Consider the following 18142-nt stretch of genomic DNA (forward strand, 5'->3'; position numbering starts at 1 on the left):
GACCTCATTTCTACAAAAAGTATATATATAGAGAGAAAACACATTGTTTTTTAATTTAAAAAAAAAAAAAAGGCTGGGCACGGTGGCTCATACCTGTAATCCCACCAACACTTTGGGAGGCCGAGATGGGTGGATCACTTGAGGTCAGGAGTTCGAGACCAGCCTGGCCAACATAGTGAAACCCTGTCTCTACTAAAAATACAAAAATTGGCCAGGCATGGTGGCATGCGCCTGTAATCCCATCTACTCAGGAGGCTGAGGCAGAGAGAATCGCTTGAACACGGGAGGCAGAGGTTGCAGTGAGCTGAGATTATGCCACTGCACTCCAGCCTGGAGACAGAGTGAGACTCTGTCTCAAATAATAATAATAAGAAGAAAAAGAAGCAGAGTGGGGAGGCCAGGTGCAGTGGCTCACACCTGTAATCCCAGCACTTTGGGAGGCTGGGGTGGGCAGATAACTTGAGGCCAGGAGTTCAAGACCAGGCTTGTCAACATGGTGAAACCCCATCTCTACTAAAAATACAAAAATTAGCTGGATGTGGTGGCACAGGCCTGTAATCCCAGCTACTTGGGAGGCTCAGGACAGAGAATTGCTTAAACTCTGGAAGCAGAGGTTGCAGTGAGCTGAGATTGTGCCACTGCACTCCAGCTTGGGCAACAGAGCGACACTCCACCTCAAAAAAAAAAAAAAAAATGCTGCTGGGCGCGGTCACTCACGCCTGTAATCCCAGCACTTTGGGAGGCTGAGGCAGGTGGATTACGAAGTCAAGAGTTCGAGACCAGCTTGGCCAACATGTTGAAACCCCGTCTCTACTAAAAATACAAAAATTAGCCGGGTATGGTGGCGTGTGCCTGTAGTCCGAGCTACTCGGGAGGCTAAGGCAGGAGGATCGCTTGAACCCAGGAAGCAGAGGTTGCAGTGAGCTGAGATCACGCCATTGCACTCCAGCCTGGGCAACAGAGTGAGACTCCATCTCAAAAAAAAAAAGAAAGTGTGCTAATGGAACACTGTCCAGCCAGCTGTTGTAGGGACAATGTAGTCTGTGATATCAGGGATAAGAAGGTCTCCTCCTCCAAGGGACAAAGATTTTTTCACCTTAAAATGTCATCATTAGGCTGGGCATGGTGGCTCATTCGTATAATCCCAGCACTTTGGGAGGCAGAGGTGGATGGGTAGATCTCTTGAGGATGGCATTCCAGACCAACCTAGGCAACGTAGTGAGACCTCATTTCTACAAAAAATAGAAAAAATTAGCCAGGTGTGGTGGTGCATGCCTGCAGTCCCAGCTACTTGGGAGGCTGAGGTGGGAGGACCCCTTGAGCCTGGGAGGTCAAGGTTGCAGTGAGCTGTAATCACACCACTGTGCTCCAACCTGGGCAACAGAGCGAAACCCTGTCTCAAAAAATTAAAAATAAAGATAAAATAAAATAAAAATTCATCATTATAAATTCATGATTTTTAACTGAAGATTTTATCTCATATTAAAGTGGAAAAACTGGCCGGATGCAGCGGCTCATGCCTGTAATCCCAGCACTTTGGGAGTCTGAGGCAGGCGGATCACTTGGGGTCAGGAGTTTGAGACCAGCCTGACCAGCATGGTGAAACCCTGTCTCTACTAAAAATACAAAAATTAGCCAGGTATGGTGGCACACGTCTGTGGTCCCAGCTACTCGGGAGGCTGAGGTGGGAAAATCACTTGAACTCAGGAGGCAGAGGCTGCAGTGAGCCTAGACCACACCACTGCACTCCAGCCTGGGCAACAGAACAAGACTCCATCACTAAATAAATAAATAAATAAATAAATAAATAAATAAATAAATAGAAAAGACTTCTGGTGACTATAGTCCCAGCTACTCAGGAGGCTGAGGTGTACCGAGCAGCAGTGAGCTATGATCGTGCCTGTGCACTCCAGCCTGGGCAACAGAGCAAGACCTTGTGTCTAAAAAATAAAATAAATATATATTTTTGGTGTTTTTGAGGTGGAGTCTCACTCTGTCACCAAAGCTGGAGTGCAGTGGTGAAATCTCGGCTCACTGCAACCTCTGCCTCCTGGGTTCAAGCGATTCTCATGCCTCAGCCTCCTGAGTAGATGGGATTACAGGCATACGCCACCACTCCCAACTAATTTTTGTATTTTTAGTAGAGTCAGGGTTTCACCATGTTGGTCAGGCTGGTCTGGAACTCCTGACCTCAAGTGACCTGCCCGCCTCGGCCTCCCAAACTGCTGGGATTACAGGCATGAGCCACCGCGCCCGGCCAGAAGAATTTCTTACCGTTGTAATGTGTAATTTGATATTTCAGTGAGGCCGGACATGGTGTCTCATGCCTATAATCACAGCACTTTGGGAGGGAGAGGTTCTGCCAGCTTGAGCAACATAGCAAAACCCTGTCTCTATAAAAAATACAGAAATTAGCCAGGGGTGGTGGTGCACGCTTGTAATCCCAGTAATTTGGGAGGCTGAAGCAAGAGGATTGCTTGAGCCCAGGAGTTCAAGTTTGCAGTGAGCTCTCATTATACCACTGCACTCCAGCCTGGGCAACAGAGCAAGGACCTATCAAAAAAAAAAAGCAAAGACTTCTGAAAGAGAATGTCCCCCAGTCAGCTACAACTTGGGTGACTGACTTTACAAGACTTTCTTTAAGAAGAGTCTGTCCAAGGGGTAAGGACACTAGATGCTTTCCAAGAAAATGGGAGAAATTTCTTTTTGCATATGGGTGTATGGGAAAATGGGCACTTTGATAAGTGGCGGAGGAGAGAGAGTCCCTTTGAGAAGTTTGCCTAGGGTGATGTCTTCTGTGATAAGCAGAACCACTGAAATGCAATGGGTTAAACCAATATCTCTGCATGAAACTTTCAAACAAGGACAATTTTTTTAAATAAAATGAGGGGGAGGAACTTAAGGCTGGGTGTCCTAAAAGTTAGACTGACCAGTCATGACTATGATTGCGGTTTAAAATAATAGACTCTGAAGGGTCAGAGCTGTGAAGTGTTCTGATAGGTGGAGGAGTCAGGGTTCTCCAGAAGAACAGAAACAATAGAACAGAACATGTGGGGCATGGTGGCTCACACCTGTAATCCCAGCACTTTGGGAAACCGAGGCGGGTGGATCACTTGAGGTCAGGAGTTCAAGACCAGCCTGGGCAAGATGGTGAGACCCCCATCTCTACAAAAAATACACAAATTAGCTGGGCATGGTGGTAGTGCCTGTCGTCCCAGCTATGCAGCTACGCAGGAGACTGAGGCAGGAGAATCACTTGCGCTCAAGAGTTTGAGGCTCCGTGAGCTGTGATTCCACTACTGTACTCCAGCCTCAGGGACAGAGTAAGACCCTGTCTCAAAAAAACAAAAAACAAAAAACAACAACAACAACAAAAAACCAGAACACACACACACATCTGTGTGTGTGTGACATTCCAGCCAGTGAAGATTATAATGTAGTGCAATGGTTGACTCCTGTGTTTGTGGTGATGGTGGTATAAACAAACCTACTGCACTGTCAATCCTATAAAAGTAACGCACCTACAATTATGTACAGCGCATAATACTTGATATTGATAATAAACAACTATGTTACTGGTTTATGTATTTACTTCTCCTGTTACTGTTATTTTAGAGCGTACTCCTTCTATTTATGTGTATATATATGTGTACATATAAGATGTGTGTGTGTGTGTGTGTGTGTGTATACATATATATATATATATATTTTTTTTTTTTTTTGAAAAGAAGTTTCACTCTTGTTGCCCAAGCTGGAGTGCAATGGTGCTATCTCGGGTCACTGCAACCTCCACCTCCCGGGTTCAAGCGATTCACCCGTCTCCACCTCCTGAATAGCTGGGCTTACAGGCATGTGCCACCACGCTCAGCTAATTTTTTTGTATTTTTAGTAGAGATGGGGTTTTACCATGTTGGTCAGTCTGGTCTTGAACTCCTAACCTCAGGTGATCCACCCACCTCAGCCTCCCAAAGTGCTGGGGTTACAGGCATGAGCCACTGTGCCTAGCCACACTTTTTTTTTTTTTTTTGAGACAGAGTCTCACTCTTACCCAGGCTGCAGTGCAGTGACAGGATCTCAGCTCACTGCAGCCTCTGCCTCCCAGGTTCAAGCTATTCTCCTGCCTCAGCCTCCCGAGTAGCCAGGATTACAGACGTGCACCACCACGCCTGACTAATTTTTGTATTTTTAGTAGAGACAGAGTTTCACCATGCTGGCCAGGCTGGTCTTGAACTCCTGACCTCAAGTGATCTGCCTGTCTTGGCCTCCCAAAGTGCTAGGATTACAGGTGTGAGCCACCGTGCCTGGCCTACTTATGTATATTTTAAAAGTTAACTATAAAGCAGTCTGAGGCAGGTCCTTCAGGTGGTACTGCAGAAGAAGGCATTGCTATCACAGGAGATGGTAGCTCCATGCATGTTATTGATCCTAAAGACCTTCCAGTGGGACAAGATATGGAGGTGGAAGACAGCGATATTGAGGATCCTGACCCTGGGTAGGCCTAGGCTAATGTGTGTGTTTGTGTCTTAGATTTAACAAAAAAGTTTAAAAACTTAAAAATAAAGGCTGGGCACGATGGCTCACGCCTGTAATCCCAGCACTTTGAGAGGCTGAGGCAGGTGGATTGCCTGAGCTCGGGAGTTTGAGACCAGCCTGGGCAACATGGTGAAAACCCATCTCTACTAAAATACAAAAAATTAGCAGGGCATGGTGGCGTGCACCTGTAATCCCAGCTACTCGGGAGGCTGAGGCAGTATTGCTTGAACCCAGGAGGAGGAGGTTACAGTGAGCCAAGATGGCGCCACTGCACTCCAGCCTGGGCGACAGATCAAGACTCCATCTCAAAAAAAAAAAAATAAATAAATAATAAAATAAAATATTTAAAAATAGAAAAAGCTGATAGAATCTGATAGAATAAGGATATAAAGAAAAAAATAATTCTGTACAGTGGGTTTGTGTTTTAAGCTAAGTGTTATTACAAAAGAGTCAACATTTTATAAAATTTTAAAGCTTATAAAGTCTTTTGGTTTTCAGCTTGGAGGAAGATACAGTGCAACTTTCTTCTGTTGTCCCAAATCCAGGTTCATCTGACACCAGCTGCCTAAGTTCAACCCCAGTGAGATCAAATTCATACACCTGGGGTGTACTGGGGGTGAAGTCAGTGCCACATCTGCACTGGCTCCCAAGATCAGCCCCCTAGGTCTGTCTCTAAAAAAATTGGTGATGACATTGCCAAGGCAATCGGTGACTGGAAGCGTATGAGGATTACAGTGAAACTGACCAGAACAGACAGGCCCAGATTGAGGGGGTACCTTCTGCCTCTGCCCTCATCATCAAAGCCCTCAAGAAACTGCCAAGAAGCAGAAAGAAACAAAAACATTAAACACAGTGGAAATAACACTTTTGTTGTTGTTGAGATAGTCTCACTCTGTAGCCCAAGCTGGAGTGCAGTGCCGCAATCTTGGCTCACTGCAACCTCCGCCCCCCAGGCTCAAGTGGTTCTCATGCCTCAGCCTCCCTAGTAGCTGGGACTACAGGTTTGCCCCACCACACCTGGCTAATTTATTTTATTTTTTAAAGTATAGATGAGGTTTCACCATGTTGCCCAGGGTGGTCACGAACTCCTGAGCCTGAGCTCAGGCAACCGATCCACCTCGGCCTCCCAAAGTGCTGGGATTACAGGCATGAGCCACCACACCTGGCCTGGAAATAACACTTTTGGATCGTCAGCGTTGCCCAGGCGTCAGTCTTTAGCCAGAGTACTCTCTGGAACCGTTGAAGAGATTCTGGGGCCTGCCCAGTCTGTGGGCTGCAGTGTTGATGGCCGCCACCCTCATGACATCATAGATGACATTAACGGTGGTGCAGAGGAATGCTCAGCTAGTTAAGAACCACAAAGGACAATATTTTAATAAAGGATCATTGACAACCAAAAAAAAGTTTATAAAGTAAAAAAGTTACATTAAGTTAAATTTAATTTACTGAAGAAAGAAAAACATCTTTAATAAATTTAGTGTAGCCTAAGTGATCAGTGTTTATAAAGTCTACAATAGTGTAATGTCCTCAGCCTTCACATTCACTCACCACTCACTGACTCACCCAGAGCAACTTCCAGTCCTGAAACCTCCATTTATGCTAAGTGCCCTATACAGGTGTACCATCTTTTAATCATTTATACTATATTTTTACTGTACCTTTTATAGATTTTGATGTGTTCCTTTTTAAGATTTATTTGGGGCCAGGTGCAGTGGCTCACACCTGTAATCCCAGCACTTTGGGAGGCTGAGGAGGGCAGATCATCTGAGGTCAGGAGTTTGAGACCAGCCTGGCCAACACAGCAAAATCCCGTTTCTACTAAAAATACAAAAATTAGCGAGGTGTGGTGATATGCACCTGTAATCCCAGCTACTCAGGAGTCTGAGACAGGAGAATCGCTTGAACCCAGGAGGTGGAGGTTGCAGTGAGCCGAGATCACACCACTGCACTCCAGCCTGGGTGACAGAGCAAGACTGTCTCAAAAAAAAAAAAAAATTATTTGGGCCTGGCACAGTGGCTTACACCTGTAATCCTAGCACTTTGGGAGGCCGAGGTGGGTGGATCACTTGAGGTCAGGAGTTCAAGACCAGCCTGGCCAACTTAGTGAAATCCCATCTCTACTAAAAATACCAAAACTAGCCGGGTATGGTAGTGTGCACCTGTAATCCTAGATACTCAGGAGGCTGAGGCAAGAGAATCACTTGAACCCAGGAGGCAGAGGTTGCAGTGAGCCACAATCACACTACTGCACTCCAGCCTGGGCAAAAGAGTGAAACTCCAACTAAAACAAAATTCAATTTAATTTAAAAATAAGATTTATTTATTTTTTTGAGACAGGGTCTCACTCTGTTGCCCAGGCTGGAGTGCAGTGGCACAATCATGGCTCACTACAGCTTCAACATCTTGGGCTCAAGTGTTTCTCCCATCTTAGCCACCAGAGTAGCTGGGACCACAGGTACACACTACTACATCCAGCTAATTTTTTAATTTTGTAGAGACAAGGTCTCTCCATGTTTTCCAGGCTGGTCTGGAACTCCTGGGCTCAAGTGATCCTCCTGCCTCAACCTCCCAAAGTGCTGGGATTATAGGCATGAGCCTTCGTGCCCAGCCTAGATACATTTAAATACACAAATACTATTCTGTTACAACGGCCTACAGTATTTAGTACGGTAGCAACTGTATAGGTTTGTAGCCTAGGAGCTACAAAATAATATTTTAGCAGCAATCTGGGCATCCCTTAGCCCAGTCAAATGGACATAAAATTAATCATCACAGGCCAGGCACAGTGGTTCACACCTGTAATCCCAGGAAGAATTGGAATTTGGGAGGCAGAGGTGGGCGGATCATGAAGTCAAGAGATCGAGACCATCCTGGTCAACATGGTGAAACCCCATCTCTACTAAAAATACAAAACTTAGCCAGGCGTGGTGGAACACGCCTGTAGTCCCAGCTACCCAGGAGGCTGAGGCAGGAGAATTGCTTGAACCCGGGAGGTGGAAGTTGCAGTGAACCGAGATTGTGACACTGCACTTCAGCCTGGGAAACAGAACAAGATTCTGTCTCAAAAAAAAAAAAAAAATTAACCATCTCACTAGATCATTTGTTCAACGCCCTATTTTTGTAGATTGAAGTTTAAAGGAACAATTGATTTATGCAATATCGTTTTTTTTTAAATAAAATTAAACGTTAAAAAGAAACTTTTTTTTTTTTTTTTCCAGACAGGATCTCACTCCTGTTGCCTGGACTGGACTGGAGTGAAATGGGGCAATCTTGGCTCACTGCAGCCTCAACCTCCCCAGACCAGCTGATTCTCCCACCTCAGCCTCCCAAGTAGCTGGGATTACAAGCGCATGCCACTACACCTGGCAAATTTTTTGTATTTTTTGTAGTGATGGGGTTCCACTATGTTGCCCAGGCTGGTCTCAAACTCCTGGACTCAAGCAATCCATCTGGCTTTGCTTCCCAGAGTGCTGGGATTACAGGTGTGAGCCACAGCACACAGCCTGATTTATGCAAAATCTTACAGCACGTGTCTGGTCCCTAGGTTCTTGACTCTTAGATGAGATTCTTTTCTATGACACTGAGCTCCAGAACCAGAAAGCTGGACATTGAAAATATATCTATCTTTATTCCTTCTGGGTAGATTTGAGTTTATAAGAATATGTTTGACCAGGCACCTGTGATCCCAGATCTTTGGGGGTCCAGGTTATAGGATCACTTTTGATCACCAAAAGTTTGAGACCAGTCTGGGCAACATAGGGAGACTCCATCTCTACAAAAAAATTTAAAAATCTCCGAGGTGTGGTAGTGTATGCTGTAGTCCCATCTACTTGGGGGGCCAAGATAGAATCACTTGAGCCCCAGAGGTCAAGGCTGCAGTAAGCCATGATGGAGCCACTGTGCTCCAGCCTGGGCAACAGTGCAACACAGAGAGAGAGAGAGAGAGGGGCCAGGTGTGGTGGCTTGTGCCTATAATCCCAGAACTTTGGGAGGCCAAGGCGGGTGGATCACCTGAGTTCAGAAGTTCGAGACTGGCCTGAACAACATGGTGAAACCCCACATCTACTAAAACTACAAAATTAGCCAGATGTGGTGGTGCATGCCTGTAATCTCAGCTACTTGGGAGGCTGAGGCAGGAGAATCACTTGAACCTGGGAGGTGGAGGTTGCAGTGAGCCAAGATCGCACCATTGCCCTCCAACCTGGGCAATGAGAGCAAAACTTCATCTCAAAAAAAAAAAAAAAAGAAGGAAAGAAAGAAAGAGAGAGAGGGAGGGAGGGAGGGAGGGACAGAGGGGGAGATAAGGAGGGAAAGAAGGAAGGAAGGAAGGGAAGAAAGGAAGAAAGAAAGAATATATTCCTCTTTAAACCGCTAGCATCCCCCTATGAAATAATGGGTGTAGGCAATGATCATCAATAGCTGCCAATACCATCTAGATAAAGGCTGAAGGGGAGTTGTTTAATAATGAATACATCAGGCTGACAACACCCAAACCCCAATAATCAATTTTAAAACTACCAAAAGACAGACAGCCATACTTTACATCCTGCTAATGTAATACAATAAAAGTGCATTGCACCTTGATTAAGAAAAAAAGAGGGCCGGGTGCGGTGGCTCACGCCTGTAATCCCAGCATTTTGTGAGGCCAAGGCAGGAGGATCACTTGAACTCAGTAGTTCGAAACAAGTTTGAATGATATAGTGAGAACCAATCTCAAAAAATAAAAATAAATAAACAGGGCCAGGGTGGTCGTTCATGCCTGTAATTCCAGTACTTTGGGATGCTATGGCTAGTCTTGAACTTGAGCCTTACTTGAGTCCAGGAGTTCAAGACCAGTCTGGACAATATAGTGAGAAATTTTTTTTACAAAAAAATCAGCCAGTTCTGGTGGCATGCACTTGTAGTCTCAGCAACTTGGAGGCTGAAGTGGGAGAATCGCTTGAGCCAGGGAAGCGGGGGTTGCAGTCAGCTGAGCTCACGCCACTGCACTCCAGTCTGAGAGACAGAGCAAGACTGTGTCTGGAAAAATAAAAATTAAAAAAAAGAAAGGAAAAAAAGGCTTTATGTGTTAGCGATCTAGACTGCATAATTAAAGATGAAATGATGGACTCACTGGGATCCTGTTTAAAATGATCCAATGATGGCCGGGCACAGTGGCTCATGCCTGTAATCCCAGTACTTTGGAAGGCCAAGGAGGGTGGATCACCTGAGGTCAGGAGTTCGAAATCATCCTGTCCAGCATGACCAAACCCCATCTCTACTAAAAATACAAGACTTAGCTGGGCATGGTGGCAGAGGCACCTGTAATCCCAGCCACTCAGGAGGCTGAGGCAGGAGAATTGTTTGAACCCGGGGGTGGAGGTTGCAGTGAGCCAAATTACACCACTGCACTCCAGCCTGGGCAACAGGGCAAGACTCCATCTCAAATAAATAAATAAAATGATCCAATGGATGTGTGGATGAAACAAGATTAACTGTATATTGATCATCATAGTAGTGGGATGATGAGTCCATGGGAGGGGAAATACTATTCTGTCTGCTTTTGTTTATATTTGAAATTCTCCATAATAAAAAGTAAAACCACAACCGCCAGTCGTTATGTTATTGCAACTGAGCTAAAAGGATGAGAGGTTTTTATTCACAGCCCAACAGCTTTATGTGGGAATAACCAGATGAGGGCAGTGCAGGAGTGCAGCCAGTTCCTCCAAGCGGGGCAGACAGAAAGCAGGATCCCTGGAGAAAGAGAAGAAGAAGCTGGTCCGTCTACCACAGATATAAACATGGGCTTCAAAGCAGCTGTTTGCTGCTGACAGGCACATAGCTCCTCTCCTTCTTCCCACAGGGCTCCGAGAATGGGTTCATGTGTTTGACCCCTTTTCACTTCTAAAGTTGTCCTCTGTTTATTTTGATTTACATTCACCTTCTATATAAACATACAACGTGGACTCAAGGTGTTTTTTTTTTTTCCTTTGAGAAAAAAGGTCTCACTCTGCCGACCAGGCTGGAGTACAGTGGTGCAATCATGATTCACTGCAGCCTTGACTTCCTCAGGCTCAGGTAATCCTCCCACCTCAGCCTTCAAAGTAGCTGGGACTACAGGCACTCACCACCACACCCTGCTAATTTTGTATTTTCAGTAGAGATGGGGTTTTGCCATATTGCCCGGGCTGATCTTGAACTCCTGGGCTCAAGCGATCTTCCCACCTTGGCCTCCCAGAGTGCCAGGATTTCAGGTGTGAGCCACTATGCAGTCCCAAAATAGGATTTCTTGGCAAATGAAAACTATATGAAACTGAAATTTAAGTATCCATACATACAGTTGTATTGGAACACAGCTGTACTCCTACTTATGGTTGCTTTCGCACCACAATGGTGGAGGCACAGGTAAAGTTTGCAGCCAAACAGCCTTCAAAGGCTTGGAGGACTGGGCACGCTGGCTCATGCCTGTAATTCCGCACTTTGGGAAACCAAGGCCGGAGGATTGCTTGAGCCCAGGAGATTAAGACCAGCTTGGGTAACAAAGTAAGACCCAGCATCTATAAAAATAAATAAGGCCAGGCACGGTGACTCCCGCCTGTAATCCCAGCACTTTGGGAGGCCGAGACAGATGGATCACCTGAGGTTAGCAGTTCAATACTGGCCTGGCCAACATGGTGAAACGCCATCTCTACTAAAAATACAAAATCAGCTGGATGTGGTGGCGCATGCCTGTAATCTCAGCTACTTGGGAGGTTCACCTGAGGTTGGATCACCTGAGGTTAGCAGTTCAATACTGGCCTGGCCAACATGGTGAAACCCCATCTCTACTAAAAATACAAAAAAAAAAAAAAAAAAAATTAGCTGGGCATGGTGGTGGGCGCCTGTAATCCTAGCTACTCGGGAGGCTGAGGCAGGAGAATCACTTGAACCCGGGAAGCGGAGGTTGCAGTGAGCTGAGATTGTGCCATTGCACTCCACCTGAGGCAACAAGAGTGAAGCTGTCTCAAAAAATAAAATATAAATATAAATAAATAAACAAACAAATGAATTAATTTTTAAAAGCTTGGAGTTTCCCAAGATGGATCTGAATCCACGGGACCAACCTGATAATTCAACCAGCATAGTTTACAGAATGCTAAACATTGTACAGCCACATTGGTGTTTATGTGCCCATCTCGTTGTAGGCCAATAGCGGGGGCCTGTCTGGGGTTAACCAGTCTTGCCTGGGAAGCTAGATCTATTGGAGGCTTCCTGGGGAGTCTCTGAGTTCTCACCTAATGAGTCAAGTGTGCCCAAGGTCCTTAGGGTCACTGCGACCCGGACCTCTGAGAGGCCCATGAGGTCCATCCCAAGTCCTGGAGACAGCCAGAGCTGCCCCACCCATTGTCTGCATTGGAAGCCGACTAGAATAAGTCCAGCCCTAGCAATACAGCAACTCAAATGGACAGCTGCTGTTTCTTGGCATGTTTCCAAACCCCCTTCCTACCTGTACCCCTCACTGCATTGTCCTCAGTGTCTTAAGTACATTAAAAAAAAAAAAAAAAAAAAAGGAGGGCAAGAAATAGAAACTTCCCTCCTAACAGCTCTACTGCCTGTCCCCACTGCTTCCCATATTTTACACTGGCAGACAGCTGTACCCAGCCCCTCCTTTGCTGGGGAGGTCTTCTCCAGGGCACGCCCCTTCACTCCCCCGAAGGTTAAGGGTGACTGTCCTGAGAGCTGAGAAGAAGGAGTGGTAAAGGGAGGTGAGAAAGCTGGCGGGCTGGGGGTGGAGGGATGGCTCCCCAGATGCCTGCAGCTGCTCAGATGTTTATTGGGAGCCTTCTCTAGGCTGCCCAGCAGGTTGGAGACATGCCCTGGAGGCACAGACCTGGAACCTTGTAGGACAACAGGAGTGAGGACCTGAAAGAGATGGCCCTCTCAGCCCCCACGCTGTGCTGGGGCCTTGGCAGCAACTATATCTGCCCAAGTCTTACTTGGCCAATGATACATCATTTTGTTTTTTTTTTTTACGGGTCTGGTTATGTTGCCCAGGTTGGTCTCAAACTCCTGGACACAAGTGATCCTCCCACTTCGGCCTCCCAAAGTGCTGGAATTACAGGCTGAGCCACCTGGTCCAGGGGCTTTTTCCCTACTTCAGGCTCTCTTCTTACTTGGCTTCTTTGCTTGGTTTGGTTTATCTTACTTTCCACTCACGCACCTGGGCTCACGTCTGTCCCGGATTAGAAAGTGATTCCAATGTCGATGTCCTGATGCCATTTGAGACCAAAGGCAACAGCCCTAGGAGCCAAGAAGGCAGTCCAGGATGGTGTGGTGGGGGAGAAGGAGACCCAGGCTTGCAGGAAGAGGGGAAAGTCCTCAACCACCATCCATGACCACCAGGGAAATACAGTGAAGCTCATGGAGTGGAGCAGCCCTGTACCTCACAGGCTAGGGGGTTATCTTTTTAGCCACTTGTATTGTCTGGGGTCCTCTCAAGGCTGCAGGAAGGAAATCCCTCCCGTGTAACCTTACCATGACCTCTTCCACCTCCCCAATGTAAAAATGAAATGTTCCCTACACAAATGTCTCCAGCCTGGACCAAAGGGTCACTGGTGCCTGCCTTTCATTCATTCCAGACACTGTTCCCATTTCTCCTGACCCCACCTAAGCCCTTCACCCTTTTTTTCTTTCTTTCTTTCTTTCTTTTTTTTTATTTGAGACAGAGTCTTGCTGTCTTGCCTAGGCTAGAATGCAGTGGTGCAGTGGCACAATCTTGGCTCACTGCAGCCTCCACCAACCAGGTTCAAGCAATTCTCATGCCTCAGCCACCTGAGTAGCTGGGATTACAGGAGTGCAACACCACGGCCAGCTAATTTTTGTATTTTTAGTAGAGATGGAGTTTCATCATGTAGGCCAGGCTTGTCTCGAACTCCTGATCTCAGGTGATCTGCCCACCTCGGCCTCCCAAAGTGCTGAAATTACAGGCGTGAGCCACTGCATCTGGCCACGCTTCACTCTTTTATGAGCCATGGGGTACTGGAAGAGGAAAGGCCCACAGGATGAGGGTCTGGTTGCCTCACTGATTCCAAACCAGAACTCAGCTGGGGAAGGAGGGCCATCCTGATTTCACCTTTGTGTGAGATTCGTCTAGGTAGTCCCAATTTCAGTCTTGCTTCTTCATGTATTTTTATTTTATTTTTATTTTATTTTTATTTTTTATTTTTTGAGACGGAGTTTCACTCTTGTCGCCCATCGCCCGGGCTGGAGTGCAATGGCATGATCTTGGCTTACTGCAACCTCCAGCTCCCGATTCAAGTGATTCTCCTGCCTCAGCCTCCCAAGTAGCTGGGATTACAGGCGCCCACCACCACGACCGGCTAATTTTTGTAGTTTGAGTAGAGACAGGGTTTCGCCATGTTGGCCAGGCTAGTCTCGAACTCCTGACCTCAGGTGATCTGCCTGCCTCGGCCTCCCAAAGCGCTGGGATTACAGGAATGAGCCTCCACACCTGGCCCTCCTTTCCCCTATTAAAATGAGAGTTCTTCCCATTATCATTTCATTGGGAAAAAAAAATGAGAGTTCACAGGAGGCAAAAGAGAAAATAATGCAGACTGGGCTGGGCTGGGTCCATTGTCACACTGCTATAAAGACATACCTGAGACTGGGTAATTTATAAAGAAAACAGGTATAATCAGCTCATGGTTCTGCGGGCTATACTGGCTTCGGCTTCTGGGGAGGCCTCAGGAAACTTACAATCATGGCAGAAGGCAAAAGGGAAGCAAGCAACATCCTCACACAGCAGAGCAGGAGAGAGTGAGAATGAAGGGGAGAGGCTACACATTTTCAAACAACCAGATCTCATGAGAACTCTATGACAGGAATGGCAAGGGGGAAGTCCGCCCCTGTAATCCAGTCACCTCCCACCAGGCCCCTCTTCCAACACTGGGAATTACAATTCGACATGAGACTTGGGTGGGGATACAGAGCCAAACCCTATTAGTCTAGCGCACAACTATAAACCAGGAACCAGGCTGGGCGCAGTGGCTCATCCCTGTAATCCCAGCACTTTGGGAGGCTAAAGGGGGCGGATAGCTTGAGGTCAGGAGTACAAGACCAGCCTGGTCAACACGGTGAAACCACGTCTCTACTAAAAATTTAAAAAATTAGCCAAACATGGTGGCGGGTGCCTGTAATTCCAGCTACTTGGGAGGCTGAGGCAGGAGAATTGCTTGAACCCAGGAGGCAGAGGTTGCAGTGAGCCAAGATCACACTGCTGCACTCCAGCTTGGGCAACAGAGTGAGACTTCTTCTGAAAATAAATAAATAAACAAACAAACCAGGAACCAAAAGATGCTCCTCTGCCTTCAAATTTCAGATGCATGTGGGGAAAGAAGTAGAACTCATCCATGAGACAGAACTCATCCATGAGACAGAAGAAGTAGAACTCATCCATGAGACAACCTCAAGAAACCAGCAGCATTTTAGAGTCTCTCTTCCAGGCACCATGAACTCCTCTCACTAAAGTCCCAGCTACTCTCGAAGGAGCTCAAAGAGATGGGAATTTTCTCAGGAAAACCAAGCTTCCTGAATGCCCACGGCCTTCCAGTGACCATGTGACCATCAATGCTTCAGCTATCGATGAAAGCAAGCCCCTGGGATTCTGTCTCCACTCTCTCAGGGGAGGGCTGGCCAGAGTTTGATCTCCCTTTTTCTTTCATCGTGTTCTTCTACAGTATCTATTTTATCTTAATAGGAGGTAGAGTAATTCCTCCCACTTTAATCTTTCTTTTTTTCCCAAGATTATTTTCCTGTTCCTAGAGTCTATATTTTTCCATATACATTTTAGAATAAACTTGTCTATGTCTACAAAAATACTTTGCTGGGATTTTAATAGTAATTACACTTCTAAAAAAAATTTTTTGCCTGGGCACAGTGGTTCACGCCTGTAATCCTAACACTTTGGGAGGCCAAGGCAGGCGGATCACCTGAGGTCAGGAGTTCAAGACCAGCCTGGCTAACATGGTAAAACCCCATCTCTACTAAAAATACGAAAGTTAGCCAGGAGTGATGGCACATGCCTGTAATCTCAGCTACTTGGGAGGCGAAAGCAGGAGAGTCATTTGAACCTGGGAGGTAGAGGTTGCGATGAGCCGAGATCGCATCACTGCACTCCAGCCTGGGTGATAGGGCGAGACTCTGTCTCAAAATGAATAAATAAATAAAACTAAAAATTAAAAAAAAATTTTTAGAGATAGAGTCTCACTATATTGCCCAGGCTGGAGTGCAGTGGCTATTCAACTACAGCCTCAAACTCTTGGGCTCAAGGAATCTTCCTGCCTCAGCCTCCCAAGTAGCTGGGACTACAGGTGTGCATCACTGCACCTGGCTCAATTTGGGGAGAATTGACCTCTTTACTACATTAAGTATTCCACTCCATGACCACAGTATATTTCTCCATTTACTTAGGTCTTTAAAAATTCTTTTCATCAGGCTGGGCATGGTGGTTCACATCTATAATCCCAGCACTTTGGGAGGCCGAGGCGGGAGGGTCACCTGAGGTCAGGAGTTTGAGACCAGCTTGTCCAACATGGTGAAATCCCGTCTACTAAAAATACAAAAATTAGCTGGGCATGGTGGCGTGTGCCTCTAACCCCAGCTACTCAGGAGGCTGAGACAGGAGAATTGCTTGAACTCAGGAGGCAGAGGTTGCAGTGAGCTGAGATCAAGCCACTGCACTCCAACCTGGGCAACAGAGCAAGACTCCATCTCAAAAAAAAAAAAAAAAGAAATTTATTTCATCAACATTTTGTAATTTTCAGTTTGCAGAGCCTGTGCATGTTTTGTTCAACTTACACTTAAGTATTTCACTTTCTTTGGACCAATTGTAAATGATGCAGTGTTTTAAATTTCAGTTTCCACATGTTTGTTGTTAGTATACATAAACATGATGGATTTTTTTTGTGTTGATCTTGTATCTTGTAACCTGTTTAATTCACAACCAATTATAAGAGGGTTTTGGTTTGGGGGTCAGTTTTATTTTGTAGATTATTTAGGATTTTCTTTATAGACAATCATGTCATCTGCAAAGAGAAACAGTTTTATTTCTTCCTTTCCATTTCATGTGTCCTTTATTTCTTTTTCTTATCTTATTGCAGTGGCTAGAACTTTCAGAACTAGGGTGAGTAAGAGAGGGAAGAGCAGGCATCCTTACCTTGTTTCCAATCTTAGGGAGAAAGCATTCAGTCTTTCACCTTTCACTATGATGTGGGCTGTCAGGTTTTTTGCAGATGCTCTTTATCAAGTTAAGGTAGTTACCCTCTGTTCCTAACTTGCTGAGAGTTTTTATCATAAATAGGTGCTAGATTTCATCAAATGCTTTTTCTTCACCAACTGATATGATTATATGATTTTTTTTTTCTTTAGCTTGTTGATATGGTGGACTTTTTAAATATCTAAGCTCTATCGATCACTTGATATGGAAGATTTGTTTTTTTACTTTCCTTTCTTGATATGGCAGACTTTTGAATGTTGAACCAGCCTATATAATGGGAATAAATCCTACTTGGTCACAGTATATAATTATTTTTATACTTATATTAGTAATTCTATTTTTATTTTATTTTATTTTATTTTGTTGAGACAGAGTCTCACTCTGTCACCCAGGATGGAGTGCAGTGGCATGATTACAGCTCACTGCAGCCTCAACCTCTCCAGGTTCAGGTGATCCTCCCACCTCAGCCTCCGGAGTAGCTGGGACTACAGGCATACACTACCATCCCTGGCTAATTTTTCCTTTTTTTTGTAGCAGTGGAGTTTCACCATGTTGCCCAGGCTGGTCTCAAACTCCTGGGTTCAAGTGATCTGCCTACCTTGGCCTCCTAAAGTGCTAGGATTACAGGCATGAACCACTGTGCTGGACCTTATATTTATAATTATTTTATGTTGATAGATTCAATTTGCTAATATTTTATTAAGCATTTTACATCTAAGTTCATGAGAGATATTGCTCTGGAGTTTTCCATTTTAGTACTACCTTTGTCGGGGGTTTTTTTTGTTGTTGTTGTTTGTTGTTTGTTTGTTTTTTTAGATAGAGTCACACTCTGTTGCCAGGCTGAAGTACAGTGGCACGATCTCAGCTCACTGAAACCTGTGCCTCCAGGTTCAAGTGATTCTCCAACCTCAGCCTCCCCAGTAGTTGGGATTATAGGCACCTGCCACCAAGCCCAGGTAATTTTTGTATTGTTAGTAGAGACAGGGTTTCACCATGTTGTCCAGGAAGGTCTCGATCTCCTGACCTCATGATCTGCCTGCCTCAGCCTCCCAAAGTGCTGGGATTACAGGCATGAGCCACCACACCTGGCCCTTTTTCTGTTTTTGGTATCAAGAATATACTGGTGTCATAAAATTGGCCAGGTACAGTGGCTCATACCTGTAATTCAAGCGCTTTGGGAAGTCAAGGAGGGTGGATTGCTTGAGGTCAGGAGTTAGAGACCAACCTGGCCAACAAGTTGAAACCCCGTCTCTACTAAAAATACAAAAATTAGCTGGGTGTGGTGGCTTACACCTGTAATCCCAACTACTTGGGAGGCTGAGAAAGGAGAATCACTTGAACCCAGGAGATGGAGATTACAGTGAGCCAAGATCACAC

Source organism: Papio anubis, chromosome 8 (genome assembly GCF_008728515.1).
Source record: "Papio anubis isolate 15944 chromosome 8, Panubis1.0, whole genome shotgun sequence".
Taxonomy (NCBI): Eukaryota; Metazoa; Chordata; class Mammalia; order Primates; family Cercopithecidae; genus Papio; species Papio anubis.